The 22,793-nt window shown below is 43.8% G+C and overlaps 1 protein-coding gene across 2 annotated transcripts in view; it reads left to right on the top strand.

Annotated features, from left to right (window-relative positions):
* GLRA2 (glycine receptor alpha 2) overlaps window positions 1-22,793 on the top strand; it is a 151,607-nt gene that overhangs the window by 111,006 nt on the left and 17,808 nt on the right. The gene's annotated exons all lie outside the window — the stretch shown is intronic.

The following is a 22,793-nucleotide window of genomic DNA, read 5'->3' as shown; positions in this document are numbered from 1 at the left end:
CAGCAAACACACACTAGCTCTGCTTAAGCTTGTGTGCTAAAAATGGCAAGGTAATCTGGGCAGCTGCCTGAAGTGCAAGTCCAGCCTGGGTGACTAGCCTGAGCTTCTGTCCATGCTACCCTGGTCACATGGCTATTTTTAGTGTTTTGGCTTGAGCACACTCCCAGCTGTAGTTTAAGTGCATCCTTAGTCATCATAGTAGCAACATTCACGTTTAACCCTACGTTTGAGTTTGTAGTAGGTTGTATAGATATTTCATGCAGGAAAGCATGGTATTTTATCAAAAAGGGCTGACCACAATGGCGCAGAGACATTTGTGTTTTGACAGTTTGGTTTAACTAATGAGCTGTAATTAAGGTGTTACTGTGTTACTTGAGGGGTGGTCTTGGAAGGAATCCAGTGTTGTCCTCTGATCTAACGCTGTTGTCACATGAACAGAGATTCCCATTAAGATTCAGTTACCCCCGAGAATGGAAACACTTGCCAACCTGTAGGTATGTGTGCCAGCAGTGCTGCCACTGGAGTCCTTTATTTCCAAGAATAATGTGGCAGCAACAGAAGCTGTTTTATTTGTATTGTAATTTTGGTTATGGAAATCCTGACTTCTCTGGAGGGGAATGAGTTATTAACAGGCTAATATTAGCAAGTGACAGTTCTGTAACTACACAGACTAAAAGCGTGTGTTTTGATCAGTGGGTGCAGTAGTTACGCAGTAGTAATGCTGCTCTAGGATCACTTGCTGTGATGACTATAGAAAGAACTTGATCTGAAAAGCAAAGAGGACCTGTTTTTACTCTTTGCTAATTTGATGCTTGAAAATTAATCTAATGTGAAAAGGGTAACCCCATAATCAAATACAAGGAAATATTTTGTTATAATTAACGAATGTGAAATGAGACAAGGGCAGCTATTGGTTTTGCTTGACTTTCCTATGAACCCTGATGTTAGTGTTTCACAAAAAGGAATAAAGTTCCTAAGCCATCCTTTTTATCCTATGATTTCCACTGTTCTTTGCTTAAGTTTGACTTTCACAATTTATTTCTTTTTGAACTGATCCATGTGGTTTTGCATGACGGTCTTCTCTAACTGTGCCCTTCTTCTTTTGTTTCTGTTTGTTTGTGGTGTGTGTGGTTCTTTCTTTCTTTCTTTCTACTATTATGCTATTTCCATTCTCACTGCTGCTATCAGTTCTGACAATCTGGGGACAGCACAGACTGTGACTGTTGGGAATGAAAGCGTCAAGTCGGTGCGGCGCATGAATGACTTGGGAAGTAAAGAGTCATCAACATACAGAACAGTAAATCAGATCTACAATTCAAACTCAAGGGTAAAATGATAGAAAAAGGGAGTAAGAGAGACACTTGGTGCAAAAACTATGTCATAAATTGGCAGCACAACCTATTTTCATGGCATCCTCTGTAACCTATTGTGTTCTCTTTACTAAATGTCACAGCAAAATATATGGTACTATCCCTAGCATGAACAGCTGTTTCATGCTATGCATTTCCACCTCTTGTGCCCCATCTTTATACTTTTTCCCCATCACAACATTCATGGTACTGCCATCACAAATTTTCTCAAGGAAAGTGCATGTACATTGTGTAACCTGGTTCTCCAGTACATGTACTTACTGTATAGTGAGTGGAGATAGGAGAGTAGATAGTTCCTGGAGACAGAAAAAGCCTTTTTAATCTCATCTTTCAAATGAATGTATTCCAACAAAACTAGGTATGTGTAGTAAAATGCACTTTGATTGACATGACATTCATTCTTAAACCTGAAACCCTATAGTGTTCTTTCTCAGCATGCTCTGACTCTTGTTTATAGAGGTGTGAACACCCATGAATTAAAAAGAAACTGGTTTATTAATTATTATTATTATTGTTATTGTGAGGAGCAGTTGGTCTGAAACTTTTTAAGTTTACAGTATATACCATACAGAGTGAGTGTTATTTTTGCAGTTATGCAGCAATGTACTGGCAGCCCATAGACCCAGATTATGGGTGAGAAGGGGGGTAATAAATTCAGCGCTGGAGGGAGAAATAGTTTTAGGGATATTTCTCATTAAACGTTGCTGGTGGCTGACCTATAAAACTCTGTGAACATTGGTGGTTCAGAGAAAATGGAACCAGAATCTAAACCTCCCTGGAGATGGTTTCCCAAAACAAAAACAGAGCTTCCTCAGCTCATCAACTGGCTTATTGTTTTATGCCTCTGACTCTGAGCAAGGTCAGTAAAAAAGTGATTTCAGGGGATTTTGCTGCATTATAAAAGAAGCATAAGCTTTCATGATCAAAGCAGAACAACACAGCTCCTGGTGTGAGTCCTTCATTCTATTTTCCCTGTGTAATTCAATAAGCTGTTTGTCAGGTGGAGCCACTAGTCATGTTGGATTCCATCTGCAACCCAGAAAATTGAACAATGGTGTTGCAATGTGAACAGTGTTTTTGCCCTAGGTATGTCCATATTTATACATACACAGAACTGACAATAACAAGAGAATGTTCAGGTTCTCTCTACAAAATAAAATTAATTTCTTTATACTGCCACCTTAATGTACATCCCTGGAAACCCCACACATTACAGCAAAACTTGTTGAAACAGATACTTTGATGTGCAGTTCTCATAAATGTGTTGCAGACACCTAGATGAAGCCAACATAGGGCCTGATTTCCCTTTTCCTAAGGAAAATCAAACAGAGATGTCTCCTATATTTCCATGATGGCATTGCTCCACTGCACACAAGGCAAGGATCATCCACACAGAAGCTGCGTATCTATGCAATATTTTGGCACCACTTTTTGGCAGGCTGGGCTCCTATGAAGTTGCATTGTCAAGGCTTCTGTAGCATGAACTGGGCCCAGAGAACATCCACTGTAGAAAGTGGTCTGCTCTTGGGGAATCTTCATTGGGCCAATGGGAGAGGATGTATATTGGGCCACACATCAGGCCTGATGCTTCCTCTTCCCAGCACAAATTCACCAGGTGAAGATCTCCAGCAAGTTCCAGGGGAGATGGTGCCAAGGAAGCAGCTAATCACCCTTCCGTACAGTGTAGGTGATTGCCAAGCAGAGTAGAACACAGATCTTGGGGCCTTGAGAAGGCTCACCAACTTGTAACTGGTTTGCTGGATCATCACAGACTGCACTGAAGAAAGGCTTTGGCAGAGTTTACAGTGAATGCACATGCTGCAGTCAGCAGACAGCTTCTAAATTACACACCTACAGAGGAAGGGCTACAAGGCCTCTTTCATTGATCTAATGGAGATCTCCTTTACCTGCCACTAGCTCATGTTTCTCTCTGTGAGGCAACCTCCAAAGCACAGCATGAATACACACACAAAGCCAGGCTGTTACAAACAGATATACCGTCTCCATAGGATAAAATGTGGTACATGAACACACAGAGTAACCAATCAAGTTCCTACAAATCCTTAGTGGGGAGGTCTCTTTTCTTTCATGGGGTTTAATGGTTCAAGCAGCACCTCTGGCTTTAAACAGAATAGATAAACAGACATCTTGCTTACCCTCACAGTCTTCACTAGAGCCTCTCTTTATGGTTTCATAGCACTTCCTTCTTCCTCCCCTCTAGGCAGGGCTAGAAGTGAACTACAACAGTGAAACCATGAGATGGGGCCTAAGCAGAAGAAAACTGCAACTGCAACAGTTCCACTCCTCGAGTTTTCTCTGAGGTCTTCTGTTAAGGGTGAAGGGATTGTCTCTCCATGGAAGAAACAGCAAGCATGACCTACACACTATAGATCCCCAAGATCCACACATATCTGCATAGGTTCAAAGGGACCTGCTGGAAAGCCTACACTTTCATGTGCAGGCCTTCTGTATCCATTTTACCTGTAGAACCCCTGAGACTTCTTACAACAGCTGCCTCCAGGTTCTCAGTGAATAGGTCCCCAAGACCCTTCCTATATACTTTGATGATTGTTGCTATGTGTATAATATATATACACCTAAGAGAAATAGGAGAATTGTAATTCTTCTATAGAGAAGTGGCCTGTGGGAAAGGTAGTATAGTCAAGATGGAGTTCCAGTGGTGACGCAGAAAACATGAGCTTATTTAACTTATGAGATCAAAATTGGACCCAGTCAATACTTGGCTAAGTGATCTCCAAAGAAAACCTAGGTTGCTTCAAGAAGTAATATTGATAATCCAGTAAGTGGCTTTCCTTTCTGTGCTTTAGTAGTGAACCAATGCCTCGTCATTGCACTGGAGAGCACTGAGCTATTAGAAGGAGGTGTCAACTTTCCTACAAAATAAAATCTGAGCTCCTCCTGACCATGTGTGATCATTAATGATCCCATGGTATTTTCCGAAGAATTAGAGGATTATTCTCTTTATCTAAATTTCATTCTGGGGTGATCACATTCTATTTTGCCTCCTGGGATTCCCCGGCAGTTTCAGATGACTATAGTAGTCACTTCCTGTCCTAAACTGTTATGTAGTTTTCTGTGCAGTATTAAAAACCTGAAGATTTCATTCCATGAGTGACTGTATTTCAGTGACAGGTGAAGTTCTTCAGCTATATTAGATATATATCTAATATAGTTAATTAATTATAGTTAATTCCTTTTTGTAATGTGAATATTGGAGATTATTTGAGGTGATATATATTGTAAATGTACTGTAATTTTGTTTATTACATTAATATATTACTTTGCAAAATTCCCAGATTGCTTGGCAGTGAAAGCCTTGTTTTTATTATTATTTGTGATAATTACATATAAGGTTTCCAAATGGTAGGATCCTGGAGAAGCATAAGAATTTAGTTTACATCAGATTTAATTTCCCTATAATAAAAGGAATAACAATTGCATATATAAAAAGAAGCAAGTTGAAGGCAAAAGGAATAAGTGCATATTTACACTTTGGATCTTACAATAGTGTTTTGTTCTCCTACAGCATGTAACTACATTGCAAAGAATGTGATAATTACTCCCGTAGCACTAATGTACATATTGTGGCCACCATTTTAGCTATAACCAGGGATTGAAGTGGTGATTGCAGACACTAAAAGCACAGCTTTCTAAAACTTGAACTAAAGGGCTCAGTTCTGCAGAGGGAGGCTATAACAGACTGACAGCCCATGTGGATCGGGCCCAGAAGGATGTGTCTAGTCCTCTACAACCAATGGGTTACATGTACCTACATACCAAATTGGCATGAGTGGGCAAAGTTGGCGTGTTCTACTCAGATTAAAGAATTAGGTCTGAGATTAAATTGTGACAGCAGAAAAAGACAATTTTCCTTAACTGAGATCTTTGGTAGAGCAGCATAAAGGGTATATTGTTTTGCAGGTGGGGTTGTCAGTTGATAGACAGATGGCTGCAGTATCCAAACACAATCTATGTGACTAATTGTCAAGAGAATATATTTATATATTATAACCTGAGAGAAATTAAACACAGATTAAGGTTGTTTATAAAGAAGTGTCTTTACTTGCATTGAAATCTCTCTGTCAGACCTCCGAACAATTCATTTTCTAAAGTTTCTTAGACTTGTATGTAGTAATAGTCAGTTCCTGAAGCCTTTGTCTTTAAAATATTCAGTACTACTGTGCCCAATGCAAATTTTTATACTCAAACATCCTTGTGTACAGCAATCTGTGGCAAAACGTGCACAGTTTGCATTATGTAACATGCCGCATCATGTGAATAATGGAAATGCTTGAGGAAAACCCTTTTTCCTGTGCTATTTTTGGCACTCACATAGCAAGCTCAAGCACATGAGGTTCATTGTGGAAAAAAAAGAGTCCAAGTCTGAATGGTGTTCTCTCTCTTTAACCTTTTGTTTACTTAATGGATTAAAGAGGTAGTAGGTTTTGATGCAGATAAACGCCCCAGAGATAGTCTGATAATTTTTCTTTCTCGAGAGCAATTACATTAGCATACTACTATAACTACACAGGAAAGTTAACAGAAGATAAACACACCAACATTGGTGTTTAGCTCTAAATCGCAGTGAGATTTATACTACTGCATACAGCCCGGTGAATGGGGGGGACAATGTATTCACAAACATCTTAGCTTAAACCAACTTGTGATTTCATCCGACCATGTGTGCCCATTTTTTTGTGTGAATGGGTATTTGTGTGGGAACCAGCCTATTTACACTAGAAGGGCTTGCTCAGCTACTCTATATTTCTTAATTTTGTGTGTTAGTCAGAGAGGGCCTCAAGAGATGAAAGAGAATAGGAAAGTGAGAAAGCCAGTGATTTTTGAAGCCTAGCAGGTGAGTTTTGGTGGTTCCCACAACAGGAGAGGGTAAAAAGGATAGCATGGGCTGGGTCCCACAAGAGTTCCCACCTACACAGGTCTTCTGGGGTAGGACTGAGGTCTTTTGGGATTTGGCATGAGATTTAGAGCCATGATAGGAGCCTTGTTCTCAGGGCCACTTCCTGTTTATTGGTTTCTAGCAGCCCAAGAGGACTGGAGCATGCAGAGCTCATGGATCATGGACAGCAGTCTGGCAATGACCAAAACCTGCTCGATTATGCAGGACACATGGCTGGCCGGCTGCAGGGCTGGAACTAAGATCTGGTGGTGCAGCAGAACAGGCTAACAGACCATAGGTGCTGGAACTAGGGGTGCTGGATGTGCTGCTGCGCCCCTTGGCTTGAAATGGTTTCCATTCATACACAGGGCTTATAGTTTGGTTCAATAGCTGTCAGCATCCCCACTATACAAATTGATTCAGTGCCCCTATAATAGACCCATTGGAGCCACTTGGTGCAGGGAGCCATGTGCTGCTTATCCTGGACCAGAGAGCCACTGAAGAGGTCAGGAAGGAGAGTGAAAAGAGCAAGAGGCCAGGAAAGAAATCATGTCCAAAGTGGCCAGAGACAGAGTAACTCGTGGAGATGATGCAGTCCATTTCAGATTAGCTTGTTGCCCTGGAAAACAATGGTGAGGCACAACATGAGATGCCTGATCCTTGCCAGAGGGTCGACAGATTCTAATCACCAGCACCGGAGGCCATGGAGGTGCCCAGCCAAATCCTGGCAGACCCATGGAATCTTGATTCCTAGAAGCAATATCCGTGGCCAAGGGGTCACTAGCACAATGCACCTTTTTGGCTCACACAATGGCATTTGAAGAGATTCAGGCATTCATGGGGGCTGCAGGTCTACAGGGTCTGGCCTATATCAGAACCTTATATATGACCATCTGTTCATGGTTTTGCTACACAGGCGAGGGCTGGCCCTATTGACAATAGCTATCTAGTTAGTTGGGGTGTCATTTTATTGCAGGTCTGCGGGTCAGCCAGACCCCTGTCAGAGACTCATTGCCTGTAGAATGCTGGAGGGTTGGTCCCAGGCTGCTGGGACACGGAGCAACAACAGGAAGCAGGTGACTTGTAAATCCTTAAGCAATTATTCAAGGTTCTTCCTCGGACCTGACTTTCGAGGGGTGGGGCTGCACTCTTCAAGGCAGCCTTTGTGTTGGCTTTCAGGTCAGTGAGCTGCTCACTTTGGCCAAGGGAGACTCTTCAGGGTGTGCTCTTGAACTACATGACATGAAGTGGGAAGGTGACTCTCTACGACAGTGGTTCTCAAATTTACTTGATTGCACCCTCCTTCTTTGTGTCTGTAGTAGTTTATGCCTCCCCCTCACCCCTCTACACAAGTACATATATGGCCATCCAGCTTTGAAGGCAGAGCAGAGAGCAGCAGATGCTGGCCGGGCGCCCAGCTCTGAAGGCAGTGCTGCCACCAGCAGCAGTGCAGAAGTAAGGGTGGCATGGTGTGGCCTTTCTTCTCTGCTGCTGCTGGCGGTGATGCCCGGTCAGAGCTGGGTGCCCGGTCAGCAGCTGCCGCTCTCCTAAAGCTTCTCATGCCCTCCCTCCCCTCAATACATTCCATGCGCCAGCCAGTTTGACAACCTTTGCTCTACAGCACATGAGCTGCAGGTCAAAAAATAATCAGAGTGGGGTCAACCAGGCTTCTGCTCTGCACTGCTCTGGCAAGATGGACCCTTGTCCCGTACAGGCACTGCAGGCATATGTGGCTCAGTGATGGCACCTGGTGACGGTCCCCTGTTCCTGCACAGGGATGATTCCTTTCTAACCAAATGCCAGTTTGTGGAAGGGTTTAGGAAAGGGCTGTAATTCTTAGGCTTGCCACTGGAGTGTATGGCTCCCACTTGTTCTGTATAGGGGCCACAACAAAGCCTACCCGGTTGGGTCTGTGTGTGTCAAAGGTCCACATTATAGGATGCTGGTGATCCAGGGCCTTTAAGTCCTATGTTCTGTTGCCTGATGGGAAGTCACTGCAGTGGATGGGCCATAAGTGTACGTAAGTGCCACAGGTTTCAACCATGTCTCTCTATGTCTATAATATAGAATGTGTTGGAACACGCCCACAACTGAGAATGTGGATTTGCAGGCATAGAATTGTGCGCTGGGATTACAAGAGAGAATGTAATTTGGAGACAGGTTTACAGCTGGGCTTGGGATAGGACATGATTTTGTCTTAGCACGGCAGATGGGACATGCATAGGGACCAGCTCATGCCCCTCTTTCAGGGGCTGGCGCCTTGGGAGAACATTCTGGATATCAACGTTATCCACCTAGGAAAGAACAACCTGGGCTTGAATTATTTTGGAAGGCTAAGCAGGATAGTAGACTGCTGACAGACATACTTCTCATATACTGACAGACATATTGGAGATAGTATGGTCAGAGATGCTGGCCTGTAGGATTTGTCATACTGTAGTCACCCCACAAAAGGTAGATAGGACCCAGAGGGAGGCCAACTGGAAAGTATCAACATGTCTGGAATCTAGGTGGCACACTTATCAGCCATGGGTGCATAGCCCGGCACGTGGCTGAGCTTTATCAAGAGGATGGAGTACACCTCTTGGATATAGAAGCCAATTTGCTCCTGGAAGATCTCAGTTCTGGGTCAGCTGAACTTTTAGGTAGCCCATGTGAGGTGAAGTGGAGTCAGCCAACCTGATATTAACACCTCCTTGTGCAAGGTGCCCGGTGGAAGAACTTGCTGATTTAGGCTCCAGATCCAAAAAGGTAGCACAGTGGGCATCTACTTATGAGGTGGGGGCATTGTGTCCAACCCCCTGGGAGCAAATGCTAACCAGAGGCCAATACACTACCCTGAGCGGGATCACTGAGGTCCCTTGTCACCTCAACTTGTAACTTCCAGAAGAGGGAAGGATGCTAGGGGGTGAGTGAAGGTGCCCAAAGACGCTTTTAGTGTGATGACTGGCTCCTTTTGTAATGGGAGACCCTAAGAATTAGCAAAGGATCGATAGGGTGTGAGTGACTACACTGGGCTGTCCCCCAATGGGAACCTTGGATCTAATCTGATGGATAAATTGGAGGCTTGGTTCAAACCCATGCTACATGAACTTGTCTTCTTCTGTGCAGCGACCATGCCAACAACTGAGTGGCTATTCCACAGCGGAATAAATTGCCTAAGGAGGTTGTGGAATCTTCATCACTGGAGATTTTAAAGAGCAGATTAGACAAACACCTCTCAGGGATGGTCTAGATATTACTTAGTCCTGCCATGAGTGCAGGGGACTGGACTAGATGACCTCTCGAGGTCCCTTCCAGCCCTATGATTCTATGATTGGCAGCACTGAAGAGGACTGGGGCTGGCAGCTGGTGCAGTGTAAGAACCAGAAAAGTCCCTTTCTGGGACATTCTTTGCATGTGTTCCAGTCTCAGAACATGGAGGAAGGTGTCGGTTCCGTGGCCAGATACTGAGGTGGAGGGACCAGTGCCCAGTGGAAGACGGCTCTCTGGAACAACTTCTATGGGTGATGTAGGCAAGCAGGCAGAGAGAGGGAGAGATCACCCACTGGTATAATGTCAAAGGGCAGCTGACTAAAGAAGGCCATCAATCCCACCACCAGCACCAGGGAGAAACATGGAGCTAATACGCAGCAGCAGCGCCACAATCAGAAAGACAGGCCATGGCAAATCCTATAGCAGCAGCAAGGTGGGCAACACCAGCACAAGGAAGTGTGCTACAAGTGTATAAGCCTCCTTATCCCGTTATGTCTGTCCCTAAAGGGCTGCCCAGTCTCTCCCTGAGAGATTGTGTGTCCAGAGTTCAAGTTTTTCTGGAATGCTCCGGAATGCCAGTATGGCCCTTTGCTGGAGAACTGGGGCACTATTCTGGTACTTCCAGTACAATCATTTAAAGATAGCGCCAGAAGTACCAATAATGTGGGAAACAGACCACTTTATATCCCAGTGCCACAGTTACTCTAGGAACTAAAAAGCAGCAGTAAATGCAATGATTGAGCCTGTAGAGATTTTCAATCAAGAGAAAGATGTCTGCTGTGTGACTAGCAGATCAAAAGATGCTCAGTTCACATGCATTGCAGAAGAAGGCTGCCAGCCATTTGAAACCATGCTATTAGATCAATGAACAATTTGATTCCAGATGGATTGTGAAGCCAGCTGCAATATAATCCCAGCAACACTGATAAGCAGTAACATTACACTGGAGAAATATAACCAAGTGCTGGTGATGTACAGTAAAACCATTCTGATGCCCATTCTGAGGCCAATGAGGCAAATGCAGGCTGTTGATAAAAAACCCATGAAACAAGAGATGTTAGTTGACACACCAGAATACCACCCATTGTTGGGCAGCAAGGGAAATGCAAGCCATGGATTTGATTTCTGGACAACACCAGAATATCCTCAATGTGAGAGAGGAGGGAAAACAGTCACACTGGGCCCTGCCAATATTCTAAAGGGAATATGAGTTCCTACTGTTAGGAGATGGACATTTAGAGGGAAAGCTAAAATTAGACTGTGCAGTCATAAAAACTACCAAAATGCAGAGTTCCATTAGCCCTAGGGGAGCCACTGAAGAAGGAATTGGCAAGCTCCAAAGAAGAGGCATCATTACACCCAGTGAAACTAGCACAGAATGGATGAGCAGCCTAGTAGTGGTGAGAAAATCTTCAAGTAAACTGAGGATCTGCACTGACTCAAAACAACTGAACAGAGCATTGAAAAGAAGTCACTGCCCATTGCCAATGATTGAGGACATGCTACCTGATTTACCCAGGGCAAAAGTGTTCACTGTGAAAAATGGATTCTGGCATATTGGGCTAGATGAGCCATCTGACAACCTTTCCCACACCTTTTGGCAGGTACTTACTTTGCTGGGTATGAACGCCTATGGCCATCAGCTCAAGTTCAGAGGTGTTCCAGTGTAAGGAACCAGGCACTAGAGGGGCTCTAAAGCAATCAGACTCTTATTGTAGGAGAAGGAGAAGACAAGGAAGAGGCAATCCAGGACCATGATATCAAGATGCGACATTTCCTAAATAGGTGCCGGGAGTAGAATATTAGGCTGAATATAGAATAGCTGAAGCTGAAGAGAACTGGCCATCCCCTACATTGCACATCTGTGATTTCTGAGGGACCACAGCCAGGCCCTGAGACGCTGAGAGCCATTAAAGAAATGAACAGACCAAAATATATGAAGAGTGTCCAGCGATTTATAGTGATGGTCAACTATCTTTCCAGATCTGTGTTCTCCTATCAGAAGCCTGTGAACTCTTGACACAATTAACCCACAATGATGCAGTTTGGGAATGGCCAGAGACTGAAGAACATGCATTGAAAGAGTAAGGCACCATCCCTAAAGTAATGCAACCCAGGCGAGCAGCTAGAGGTACAGTGTGATGCCCGAGAAGGTGGCCTAGGGGCAGCACCGATGCAAAGCTAGCAGGGCACAGCATTTGCCAGTAGAGCCTTGACAAAAAGGGGATATGCTCATATAGAGAAGGAACCACTGGCTGTGCTCTTTGGAATGGAATGATTGGACACAGGTGGACATGAATCTGAGCACAAACCAGTAGAAAGTGTCTTGAAGACATCGCTGCTGAGTGCACTCAAGTGACTACAACACGGTATTGAGACTGCAGCGCTATGAGGTGACTACTGTATTGCCCAGGAAAGTCATTACTGGTGGCAGGTGCACTGAACAAAGAAGACCTTTCCCCATACACCACAGATGGCTCTGTGGAACTGGAGATAGAATCTGTCGACATGCTACCATACCTTCGCATCTCTGAGGGGAGGCTCCAGGCAATGCGGCACAGCACCACCTAAGACGGTGTGCTACAGGCAGTAAAACAAGTCACAATCTTGGGTCAGCCAGCTCACAAGGTGCAAGTGTCACAGGACTAAAGGAGGGATGAGCTGTGTGTGCAAATCAAGATTGTTTTCTAAAGGGGACCAAGAAGTAATCCCAGCAGATTTAAGAGCTGATATGTGATGGATGCACGTTTCACACCTGGGGATAAAGGCATATCTGAGATGAGCCAGGGAGTGCCTATAGTGAAGTGTATCTCTTAATAAAGAGCCAGTTTAGTTTTAGAAACAAATCCTCTCATGTTATTACTGAACATAGTGCATGAAATAATAAGTGCTAAGATGACAAGCCTAAGGTACTAAAGAGTTTGCACTTCACTTGGCTAAGTTTGTCATAAGATTTACTCATAAACAGCAGGGAACACATCAGGAATGAACTCTGCAGTTCTCCAAATTGAGAAAGGTGCTCTCCCGCTGTGTGCAAATGTCTCATTCTTTATTGTACCTAGAGGAGAGTGCAAACTGAAAATAGGGCAGGCTAAACTGAAAAAGACCCTGGAAGCAAAGTGAATATTTTGATGTTTCAAAGCAACAAGAGCAAACTTTAAATGCACCAGTTTGAAGAAATGTGTTATACTTAAGGCTCTGCTTGATTCGTGATATTACGGAAAATTCAGATCCTGCAATATTAGGCTTCCACCGCAATTTTGATTTTAATTAGCTCTGGCGGTCACCCCCACCATGCATGAAGCTCCTGCTGTCAGCCGCAATTAATAAAGATCAATTATTAATTTTTCGTGATTTTCCATGTCTTGTCCACAACTTAGTCACAATTATTTGACAATCATCCCGCGATTCAAGTAGGGCCTTAGTTTTATTAACAAACCCTTATTTGTCCCAGTTTTTTAAATAAGGTCATCATAATTCTCCATCAGGAGAGTTCACCTACTAATATATTTGCTTTCTGTCCCCCCAAGCTCACAGTCTTGCTCCCATTGGAGTCAATGGCAGAACTCTTTTAGTAATGATTACTTTCATGAGTAATGTTTCATGGGTTCACTCATCTTTAGGAGTGAAGCCGGTTGGAAAAATTGTCACAAAAAATGTTTTCAACAGAAAACTGGAGGGGAGTTACAGAGATTATCTCTAACCTTAGCTGCCCCCCCAAGACTCCTGGGGGATAACAGAAACCCTGTGGAAAAGATCATGGACTCCCAGGATTTGTTACCTTTTTGGCTTAAGCGTCATAGGACTGGAAGGGAGATGATTGCCCTGAACCTGGCCCACTCACTCCTCCCCACATTCCATCCAATCTCTATCCCCTTCCTTGCCAAGATCCAGGACCTGGGGAACATCATCCACAGGACTCAGGAGGGTTAGTGTCGTAAAGATGGCTGAGCCCCCACTTCCATGTGGGAATGGAGACTTACATGTGAGGAGGGGCCTTTTTGAGCTCAGATTGTCAGCGGACAGTCAAACCATGGAATTGAATTCATGTCACCTTCATATCACCTCTGAATTTTGCTTCTTTTTTTTTTTTAAACTGTTTCAGAATAAATAAATAAATCAGGATTCCTGAGGGAAAGCAAGGGAGCAACAAACAGCATTACAGCCAGACATAATGTAGGCAAGGCCTGTGGAAGATTACCAATGTATTTCAATCCTGACTGGCAAAAGTCTGCCACGGCAGTCCTGAGACTCTCCAGAGCGTAGAACTCCAATTGTTTCAAATTATGCAATAAATGTGTGAGGTGGGCAAGTGTCGCACAGGATCCATGAAATGCATATTTACATGTAACCCAATTAATCCCATTCTCCAGAGGGAAAAAAGGCTGCTGATTGAATGTAATCAGTTGTGAAGAATTCTGTAATGATTTTGTCCAAACAACATTGTGCAAAAAAAAGGAGATATGTCTACGTTGAGATCAAAGATCCGTGACACAGCTGTGGTGGGCCTGGGTCAGCTGACTTGGTCTTGCAGGGCTTGGGCAGTGGGGCTATAAAATTGCAGTGTAGACATTCATGCCTGGACTGGAGGCTGGGCTCTGAGACCCTCCCCCTCCTAGGGTCTCAGATCTCAGACTCCAGCCTGACCCAGATCATTTACATTGCAAATGTATAGCCCCACAGCCCATGTCCCATGACCCCAAGTCAGCCAGCCATGTGTTCTTTCTTGCTGTGTAGACCATACCTAAAAAAGTGTATTGTATTAACTAATCTGAGAGTCTGATGGTTTGCAAAACTTCTTGGGTGAAATTCTGGCTCCAATGAAGTCAATGGGAGTTTTGCCATCGACTTCAGCAGGGCCAGGATTTCATCTATTAATTTCTCTTTTTTTTCTTTTCTTTGTTTTTTTTTTTTTGAGAGGGAAAGGAGTGGTGGTTTTGTAATTCTGGTTCAAATTTGCAAGCCTTACTACTTGTAATATAAACTAATGGGACCAGAGTCTGATACCCTTACTTTGATTCAGTTGCACCTCACTTCTTGGTCAGTCCCATTGACTTCAGTTGGCCCACTAATGGAGGAAGATGCTATATAGTGACAGTAGGAAGTATTAGAATCTGGCCTATGTTGCATTCTCCTCACTCCCTTGGGGATTCACTTTTTAAAAAAATAACACCTTTTCTAACTAAAGAGAGCCTTTGTTCTATATAGAAGAGTCCCCAAAATCTCAGCAGGTACATGTGTGTGCCCTATATAAAACAGATGCTAAAATACTATATTTATTTTTACTTTCAATTTTTCCCTTCCTCTCCCCCAGTACCTTTTTTCAGGCTCTTATAAGCAGAACTCTAACCCAGTAACATCTGAGTTGAAATCTGAGAATATATGTTTAAAGTTAGGAAACTAGGGTTTGCCTAACTTTAGTGTTTTTTAGGTAACAGAACCTAGTCCCCACAAGTATTTTTTTTTAAAGAGAGGTAGGATTGATGACATCAGGATGCACAGCAATTGTTGATGGGCACTGTTATTAAGGGAGCTAGTTTTCCAATGATTGGCTTGAGAAGTCTTTTGAGTGCACTATAAGGTCTTCAATTCTGAGGGCTGGTCCACACGGGTGGCAACGGTCAATGGGAGATACGTAAGTTACATAATGTAGTTTGCGTATCTCCTGTCAACATACTTACGTTGACGTACTATGGTGTCTTCATGGTGCTGCATTGATGAGAGATGTCCTCCCATCGAAGCTGCCTTCCACCTTTCAGGGAGGTGGACTAATTGAGTTAAATGGAGAGCGCTCTCCCACAGACGGCTGCCTGCTGCCATGGCATTGTCGATATACCCTTAGATTAATAGATTTTAAGGCCAGAAGGTATCTTTATGATCATCTATTCTGATGACCTGCATAACACCAAGCCACATAACCACACCTACCAATGTCTGCATCCAGCCCATAACTTATAGCATATCTTTTAGAAAGATATCCGACTTGATTTAAAGACTTCAGCTTACGGAGAATCCATCACATCCCTAGATAAGTTGTTCCAACGATACAGTATTGTCACTGTTAAATATTTATACCTTATTTCTAGTCTGAACTTTAATTTGTCTAGCTTCTAATTTGTATATGAAATTCATCACATGGATGTCACTTACACAAATGGTCTGAAATGTACTTATGTAACTACAAATCATTTTATGATACCAATTGGAAACTTTGGTGCTATTTAGTACCACACATAGGGTGGATAAGGCTCAGAGCCTTCATTTTTGTACTTCACAACCACCCTTCTGTAGGTTCTGCATATAGTTTCCAACATGATATCTCTCAGCTGTCTGTATGGAGTGATTCCATTTACTAGAATATTCTGTCTGTGATTCACTCATTCATTTTTAATGCTGTGCCTTCCTGAGCAGTGACAGAGAGTTGCCTCCCGGTGCTCCATAATCTTCATCTGCCAAAAGAATTGCTAATTAAGAATGGAGACTGCAGTCCAGGTTTGTTAGAGAGGAGCTAACGTACAAGAATCTGCTAGAATCAGAGCTCCCTTCTTTCTAGGAGCCTAAGTTTTGTGTTTTTTATCCTGGATAAAAAGTTCTTATGTCTCTAACTGTGCAGAACTGAACAGACACCCTCAAGCACTTCTCTTTCCAAGAGATTCGCCTAACTGCTCCCTGGTAACTTGTAACAGGTTCCTCGTTGTGCTTGCATTGAGGACTCACCCCTGTAGGGTAGTTTACCTGTGTCTTCAAGTTGATAAGAGAGAGCTATACAAGAGATAACTCTAGCATAGCCCCAGAGCTGCTATGATCACTGTTTCCAGGTTTAACAGAGCATAGAGTAGAATCAAATACTGTCACTCTCCTAGTTGCTACATCTGCAGAGTTTCATTCTCCCAGGCTTTGTCCTGTGTTCAGCCCAGCAGGCAAGGGAGGTTACAGGACTGACATTAATCCCCAATTTAAAGAGCCAACAGAGAGTGATGTCATTACAAGCTAGCACAGTATCACATATCAGCGTGCTCACATATTAGAGAGTCCTCTATTTTGGCACCCTCAGCAGGTTCTATTGTCTTTACAATGTACTGAAAAGTCCTTAATTCCCTTTCTTTCAGTCCTTATGAAACTATCCAATAGTGTTTTTATATATTTATTTAGAATCACATTTTCAAACATTGGTCGAAGAAGTGTGCCTATAAAATACGTGTGCCCCTCTAAGACCCACAAAAAGTGTGTGCCCCCACCCTTGTATCTACACAAGGGGACAGCAGTTTGTATGAAAATCAGGTAGTGGTATGCCTGTGTTTTCAGGCACAATCTCTGCTGTACAGGTACAAATTACATTTCTGTGGGTGCAAATGTAGGGAACGGCAAAAGCAGCAGGTGCTTGCATATTTTTCAGATGCAGTTGTTGTACTCAGCTTTGAAAGTAAATTCCTTATTAAGCTTCTTACTCAAATTGTGCAGTAACCTTCCATCTCTCCCTGGACTGGAGCCTACTGTGCCATCTTCTTCTGTGACCCTCCCAGCAGGTAATCATCTTCACTGCACATTGTCCCTGTGTAGCACCAGAGGAGTGGCAAAGCTGGCTGCAGCCCCATTGCAGTCTGCTTGCTAGCCTGTGGGCACTGCCTTCTTTCTCCCAGGAGATGGATCCACTTCACAGGGAGTTAAGGGAGTAACAGATTTTAGATTCTGTTCTCCCACCTGTCCTACATTGCTTTCCCACAATGACTCCCATATTTGTCTGCTCTCTTTCCTTGACCCTACCTGACTCTTCAGTTACCAAATAATTTCCGTTACCTTTGAAATCCTTATGTGTGCTGCCTAGCTTTATTGCCCTGTTTTAAACTCCTCCAATGTCACCTGTTCTAGTTCTCTCTTTGATCCCATCAAAACTGGATTTCATTCCCTTCACTCCAAAACCAGCCTCACCAAGATTACTAATGACCAGGAAGCCTAGTTTTCTGTGATGAAAAAAACCAAAACTCTCTGATTAGAAAAAATCAAATAAAAAAAAATCCGCCATTTTTCATGCTTAAAACGAAATGCTGAACTTTTGTTTCCCGAGCCACAATATATATGGGTATCGGTTGAACACAATGTTTTATTGATACAATGAAACCCCGATCTAATTGGGAGCCGGACAGTGGGGCTTTGGCCTCAGTTGAAGCCTGAGCCCCGCCGCCTGGGGCTGACAATAGGAGTTCCACTACCTGGGGTTTGGGCTGTCAGCCCCTGTTCGGTTAATACAGAGAGCTGGATAATGGAAGCTTGAATAAATGGGATTCTACTGTGTATGTGTTTTTTTCCCCCCACAGAATGTAAAATCTAAAGAATCTCTGTAAAAATGCAAATTCCACATTTTTCTGTGGCAAACAGATTTCTAGGATCCCTGCTAATGACATCTTCCTAGCTAAGCTGAAAGCATTCTTCTCTTCTTGATTTGTCTGCTGCCTTCAAAACAGCTGGTTGGCCTCAACTCTTCTGCTATTTCTATATCCTAGGCTTCAACACTGTGCTTTACTGTTCTTTCTCCTACTTTTCTTTAACATCTCCTTTGGTGGCTGCACAACCTCTCCTATGTATTTTATATGTATTATCTTGCCCCAGATGCACCTCTGCCTAGCCAAATTTCTTGACTAATTTCTTGTACCACTGTAAGCCGGTGGCACAGTCCGGCTGGGGGGTTGCAACCCTTCCTTGGGCCCAGGCTCCAACGAAGGCCACAGCGCCTTCCTTTAGGGGAATAAACAGTGCCTGTTTACAAGTCTTTAGCCCTGGCCCCCAGCGGGGCAGTCTTCCTTCCTAGTCTGTAACCCTCCACCCCTCCCGTAGGACAGGGCTGATTCAGGGTCTGTAGCCCCGGACTTCCAACAGGCGGTCTAGTGCAGTGGTCTGGTGCCCCTGGTCCTCAGGCAGGGCAGGGCAGCCAAGCAATATATAACCCCTGGCCTGCAAGCCGGGCAGGGCTGATGGGGCAGTCAATAGCCCCCGGCCTTCCCACAGGTGGGGATAGCAAAATAGTTTGGAGCCCCCGGCCTTGCAGGCAGGCAGGGCCAGTAGAGCTCATTATCCTCAGTTAGCCATATGCAGAGGATGCCAAGCACGCCCGGGGTGATTAGGGAAGAGGGAGGGGGATGCAGGCCGTTTGCCCCTGAATCAGCAGGGCTCCAGCCGCAACACGCTGATGGGGTTTAGCCCCTGACTCAACCGCTTGCTAGTTAGCTGTCCTGGGCCACTTCCTCCCACCTGGTCCCCGGGTACCTGCAGGCATTAGTCTCCCTCTGGGTCGCTGGGGTACAATGCGAGTGGCAGACCCACAAGTCCTTCCCCGTCAACCGGCGGCAGGTCTGGAAATTCCTCTGCGTCGTCAGCAGAGGGCAGCTCCTCCAGGTCGCAGGGTCCCAGGGGTTCCTCCGGTCCACAAGGTTCAGTCACCTCCTGGGATTCCCCAGTGTCAGGCAGCTCCTCCAGGTCAGGACCGGCCTCAGGGGGTATTTCCCATCCAGGAGTCTCGGATGGCTCGTTTCAGCTACTAGGGCCTGGCAGCCCCACCCAATCACTAGGGCCCAGCGGCCCTATCCAGTCACTCGGTTCCGGAAATCCGGGCAGGTTTTGGATGCTTTGCTCAGTGAGGCAGTTGCTCTAAACAGCCGCTGGGTCTGGATCAGGCCTAGGCCGCAGACTCCAGGAAGACACATCTGCCTCCGGTAGCAGCTTCCTCCCTGTTGAGCTGCTAGGCCGGCCTTTTATAGTTCCCCTTCCTGCCTTGGCTCTACCCCTCTGTTTCCGGGCAGTTTGGCCTGTAGGGCCCAGTTCTGCCCAGCAGGGGCATTGAGACCCTTCCTTGGGCCCAGGCTCCGAGGAAGGCCACACCTTGCTACAACCACTCACAGAAGTGAGTCATCAGGAGGGATCTGAATGAGAAGAGGATGGTAGTAATAATTATTCATTAGTAATATCATTAGAGTGTCATATCCATACTTGAAAAAAAAATAATAATGTGGCCAAAAATGCATAACTGTGAAAATATTAATTCAAATTTCACTCCGAGGGCAAAATGAATGTGTTATCTGCTTGAGCTAAACAGTCTGTAACCCTGCATTGTAATTCATAGTTGCAATGCAAATAAGGTTATCTCTATTTGGCACTTGGTAGGGATGTCACCTCTTAACTATTTCTTGTACTTGCAAATAAATTAGACAATGCAACTTTGAAATTCACAGTGGACCATGCAGCAGTCTGCTGTGTCTCCTCAGCCCAAACCAGAAAGGTGCTACATATGGGTAGACCAGTATTCAGCACTAACTCAGTAACTAAGTAACTAAGTCAACTCAGCACTAACATATATGAATTATTTAGCCCATTTCTTAAAGTGGTCATGAAGTACTTAGTGGTACTTAACCTTAGTGATCTTAGAACTGAGTATCTATTGGGGCAGCTGGGAATGTGCACACTGTGAATGCAAAAGGGGTGGGGAGGATAATGTATCATATAAGGTTAATCAAGAGAGGTAATAATAAAAATAAAGAAAGCTAAGTATTAGATGAAAGCAAAATGGACAGATTAGTGGTACAAAATGATCTAACTCTGAGTTTTGCACATGCTTCTGTCTTGTGAGCGGCCTAATACAGCATTCATTGTACACAAAAGTATCACTGACTTTAGTCTGCCAGGAAAGCAAGTGTGATGCTGACAAACCAAGTGCCAGCTCTTGCCAAATCTGTAGCATCTGCTGAGCACTGACAAATTCATAGCTGGAAACCAGACCAGTTCATCTGTATCTTAGTATTGTTCAAGACAGGTGTTAGACTTCTAAGGATGTTTGTTTAGTGTTTAGACTCTTAAAAATGCTTTTAAATTGCTTCATGCATTAATCTTACTTGGAATGTCTATATCCCATGCTATAAGGTCATCTGAAAGTTTTGCTTTATAATTGTAAAAATGCCTGGTCTGAATTTGTGAACTCAGACAGGAGCTGTGGTTCCCCCCACCCATCAAGGAGGACTATCAAAACTAAGTGGGTCATTGTAAAACATCACTTTACAAAGACTTTGCTAATTACCCCTATACAGGTTATGTGTAGAAGGTCTCATCTCATCAATTTCAGTTTTGGAAGAGGGAAATAAAGATAGCTGATATGCAGATTTCTCATCTTTTTCTGTTTGGACTCTCACAAGGACTGGAGCTAAGAAACAAAAGCAGAGATCCCCAGGGTCAACCTGGGTTAGACCTAAAAGACATTCAGTGGACATATTACTACATCTCTGTCACCTTTTGGAACCCAAGACTGTAACTCATTTGTGCTTATATGATGCCTGCTTTAACCTGTAAATAACTCTCTAATTCCTTTTTTCTAGTTAATAAATCCTGAGTTAGTTTATTATGGAATTGGCTACCAGAGTTGTCTTTGGTGTGAGATCTAAGGTGCAAATTGACCTGGGGTAAGTGCCTGGTCTCTTGGAGCTGAGAGAAACCTGAATATTTTGTGGGGTTTTTTGGTGTCTGTCTGTGACTCCATGGTAAGACTATACAGTGATCCAGCAGTTCACAGTTGTTACTGTGTTTGTGAAATCTAATAATACCACGTTTAGGATCTCTACCTTGCTTTTTGACAGTTTGCCCTGAGGCTGGCACTCACAGTTGTGAACCACTCTAGACATGACAGTATGACAGTAGGATTGTGTCCTAGTTGTGCAAGGAGTTCCTGTTTTTCGTATTGCCTTTTCTGGGGTGTGTGTGTGTGAAAGAGAGAGAGAGAGAGAGCGAGCAGCAATCCTAGTATGATGTTCATGGTCTTGATCATGCTAAGGGCTGTGCTCTCCTTTCCAGGGCTGAGTGCTCTCAGCTCCCATTAAAGGCAGCAAACACCAAGGTGCATGAAGCACCTTGCAGGTTAGAGCACTAGCTGCCTCGCTCTGTTGGCTCAGACAATGTGAGATTGGGGACAATACAGTTGTCATGTTTTTTACGTCATGCCTGCACTAGCCAAGCGTTTGGAAACTGAGTTACCAGTTTCAGCCCTTTACTGTGACTCCTACTTTATACAAAGTTAAAGTATTATATAAATGCAGTTGAATGGCTAGCAGTTGCAATTCTCTTTTAAAATGCACTGAAGTCCTACAGTTTTGTTCCTTGTTTGGGAGGTGTTGTAGATTTGTTTGTCAAGTACAGCAAGTGAAGCAGATCCATTTTTCATTCATGGATTGTGCTCTTCATGTTCTGTTCTTGCCGTATTTATGTTCTGGATGGCAGCATGAGGAATTGATAATGCTGTTCCTCCTTCTAGTGACCAAAGGGATTGTGGGAGTTTTAAGAGACTGATGCAAGCAGATTTTGCAGGGACAAAAATGATGTCCAGATCTCTTGCTGCAGATAAAAAGACTCTTTTTGAGTTTATACAAAGAAGGACGTATGTGTTTATTTTTCTTTTTCAAATATGCAACAGCCCTTTTAAATTCCACTACTGCTGCCTGCTTCTATTCCTTTATTATTTCTATATGCTGGAAAGGCATCTTTGTGTTTTCTGTTTCTCTTATTTGCTCTTTGATCGTCATTCTCTTTTTCTTGTGGCTCATGTTATGTTGTTTTGAGGTAAATATAATCAGCTTGTATTTTGCTTTTTGCCATGTGAAGACTGAGGACTTAGTCATCCTTCTTTGTTCTGGTCCTGTGTTCTGTTCATTTGATACGTTATCTTGTGGGTGTTTGTGGAATCTGGGTCTATTATCAGAGAAAGGATCTTTTTTATCAGCTGCGTAAGTTTGATCTCAACATTCATTCTTTCAAGAATACTTTTCTATATGATCTTACATTCTTGGTTGTTTCATTCCAACCAAGAGCATATGTTCTTTGAGTTCTGTTTAGTTTTCTCTCTCACTTTCCTTACTGATATCCAGTGTTCTAATGATAATGCCATACACTTGCACTGTAAAAGTCTGTCTAAGTTCCAGTGGGCCAGATCTGCTGCACTGAGATCCACTCAGCACACAAGAGAGAGGTGAGGGCTGGTAGAGAGCTGATTATAGCTCCTTGATTCTCACATTACAGGTGCTCTGGCCGTGGTGCAAGTTAGAGCAGGTTAAGGGCTGCTCTGATTGATGACAGCTGACTATGTTCCCTAAGGGATCATGTGCCAGTTGACAATTGGCAAAGCACTGTGGAGTGTAGACTTTATCCTGTCCCTACTCAAGACTCCTGGTCCTGTGCCCTCCTTATCAAAAGCAGGGGATGGCTGTTGTCAGATCTGGCAC

Source organism: Emydura macquarii, unplaced genomic scaffold, assembly GCF_026122565.2.
Source record: "Emydura macquarii macquarii isolate MOO-44397 ecotype Brisbane River unplaced genomic scaffold, CSIRO-AGI_Emac_v2 contig_2734, whole genome shotgun sequence".
NCBI classification, from domain to species: domain Eukaryota; kingdom Metazoa; phylum Chordata; order Testudines; family Chelidae; genus Emydura; species Emydura macquarii.
The sequence above is the reverse complement of the archived record's forward strand: the minus strand, read 5'-3'. Positions and strand labels throughout refer to the sequence as shown.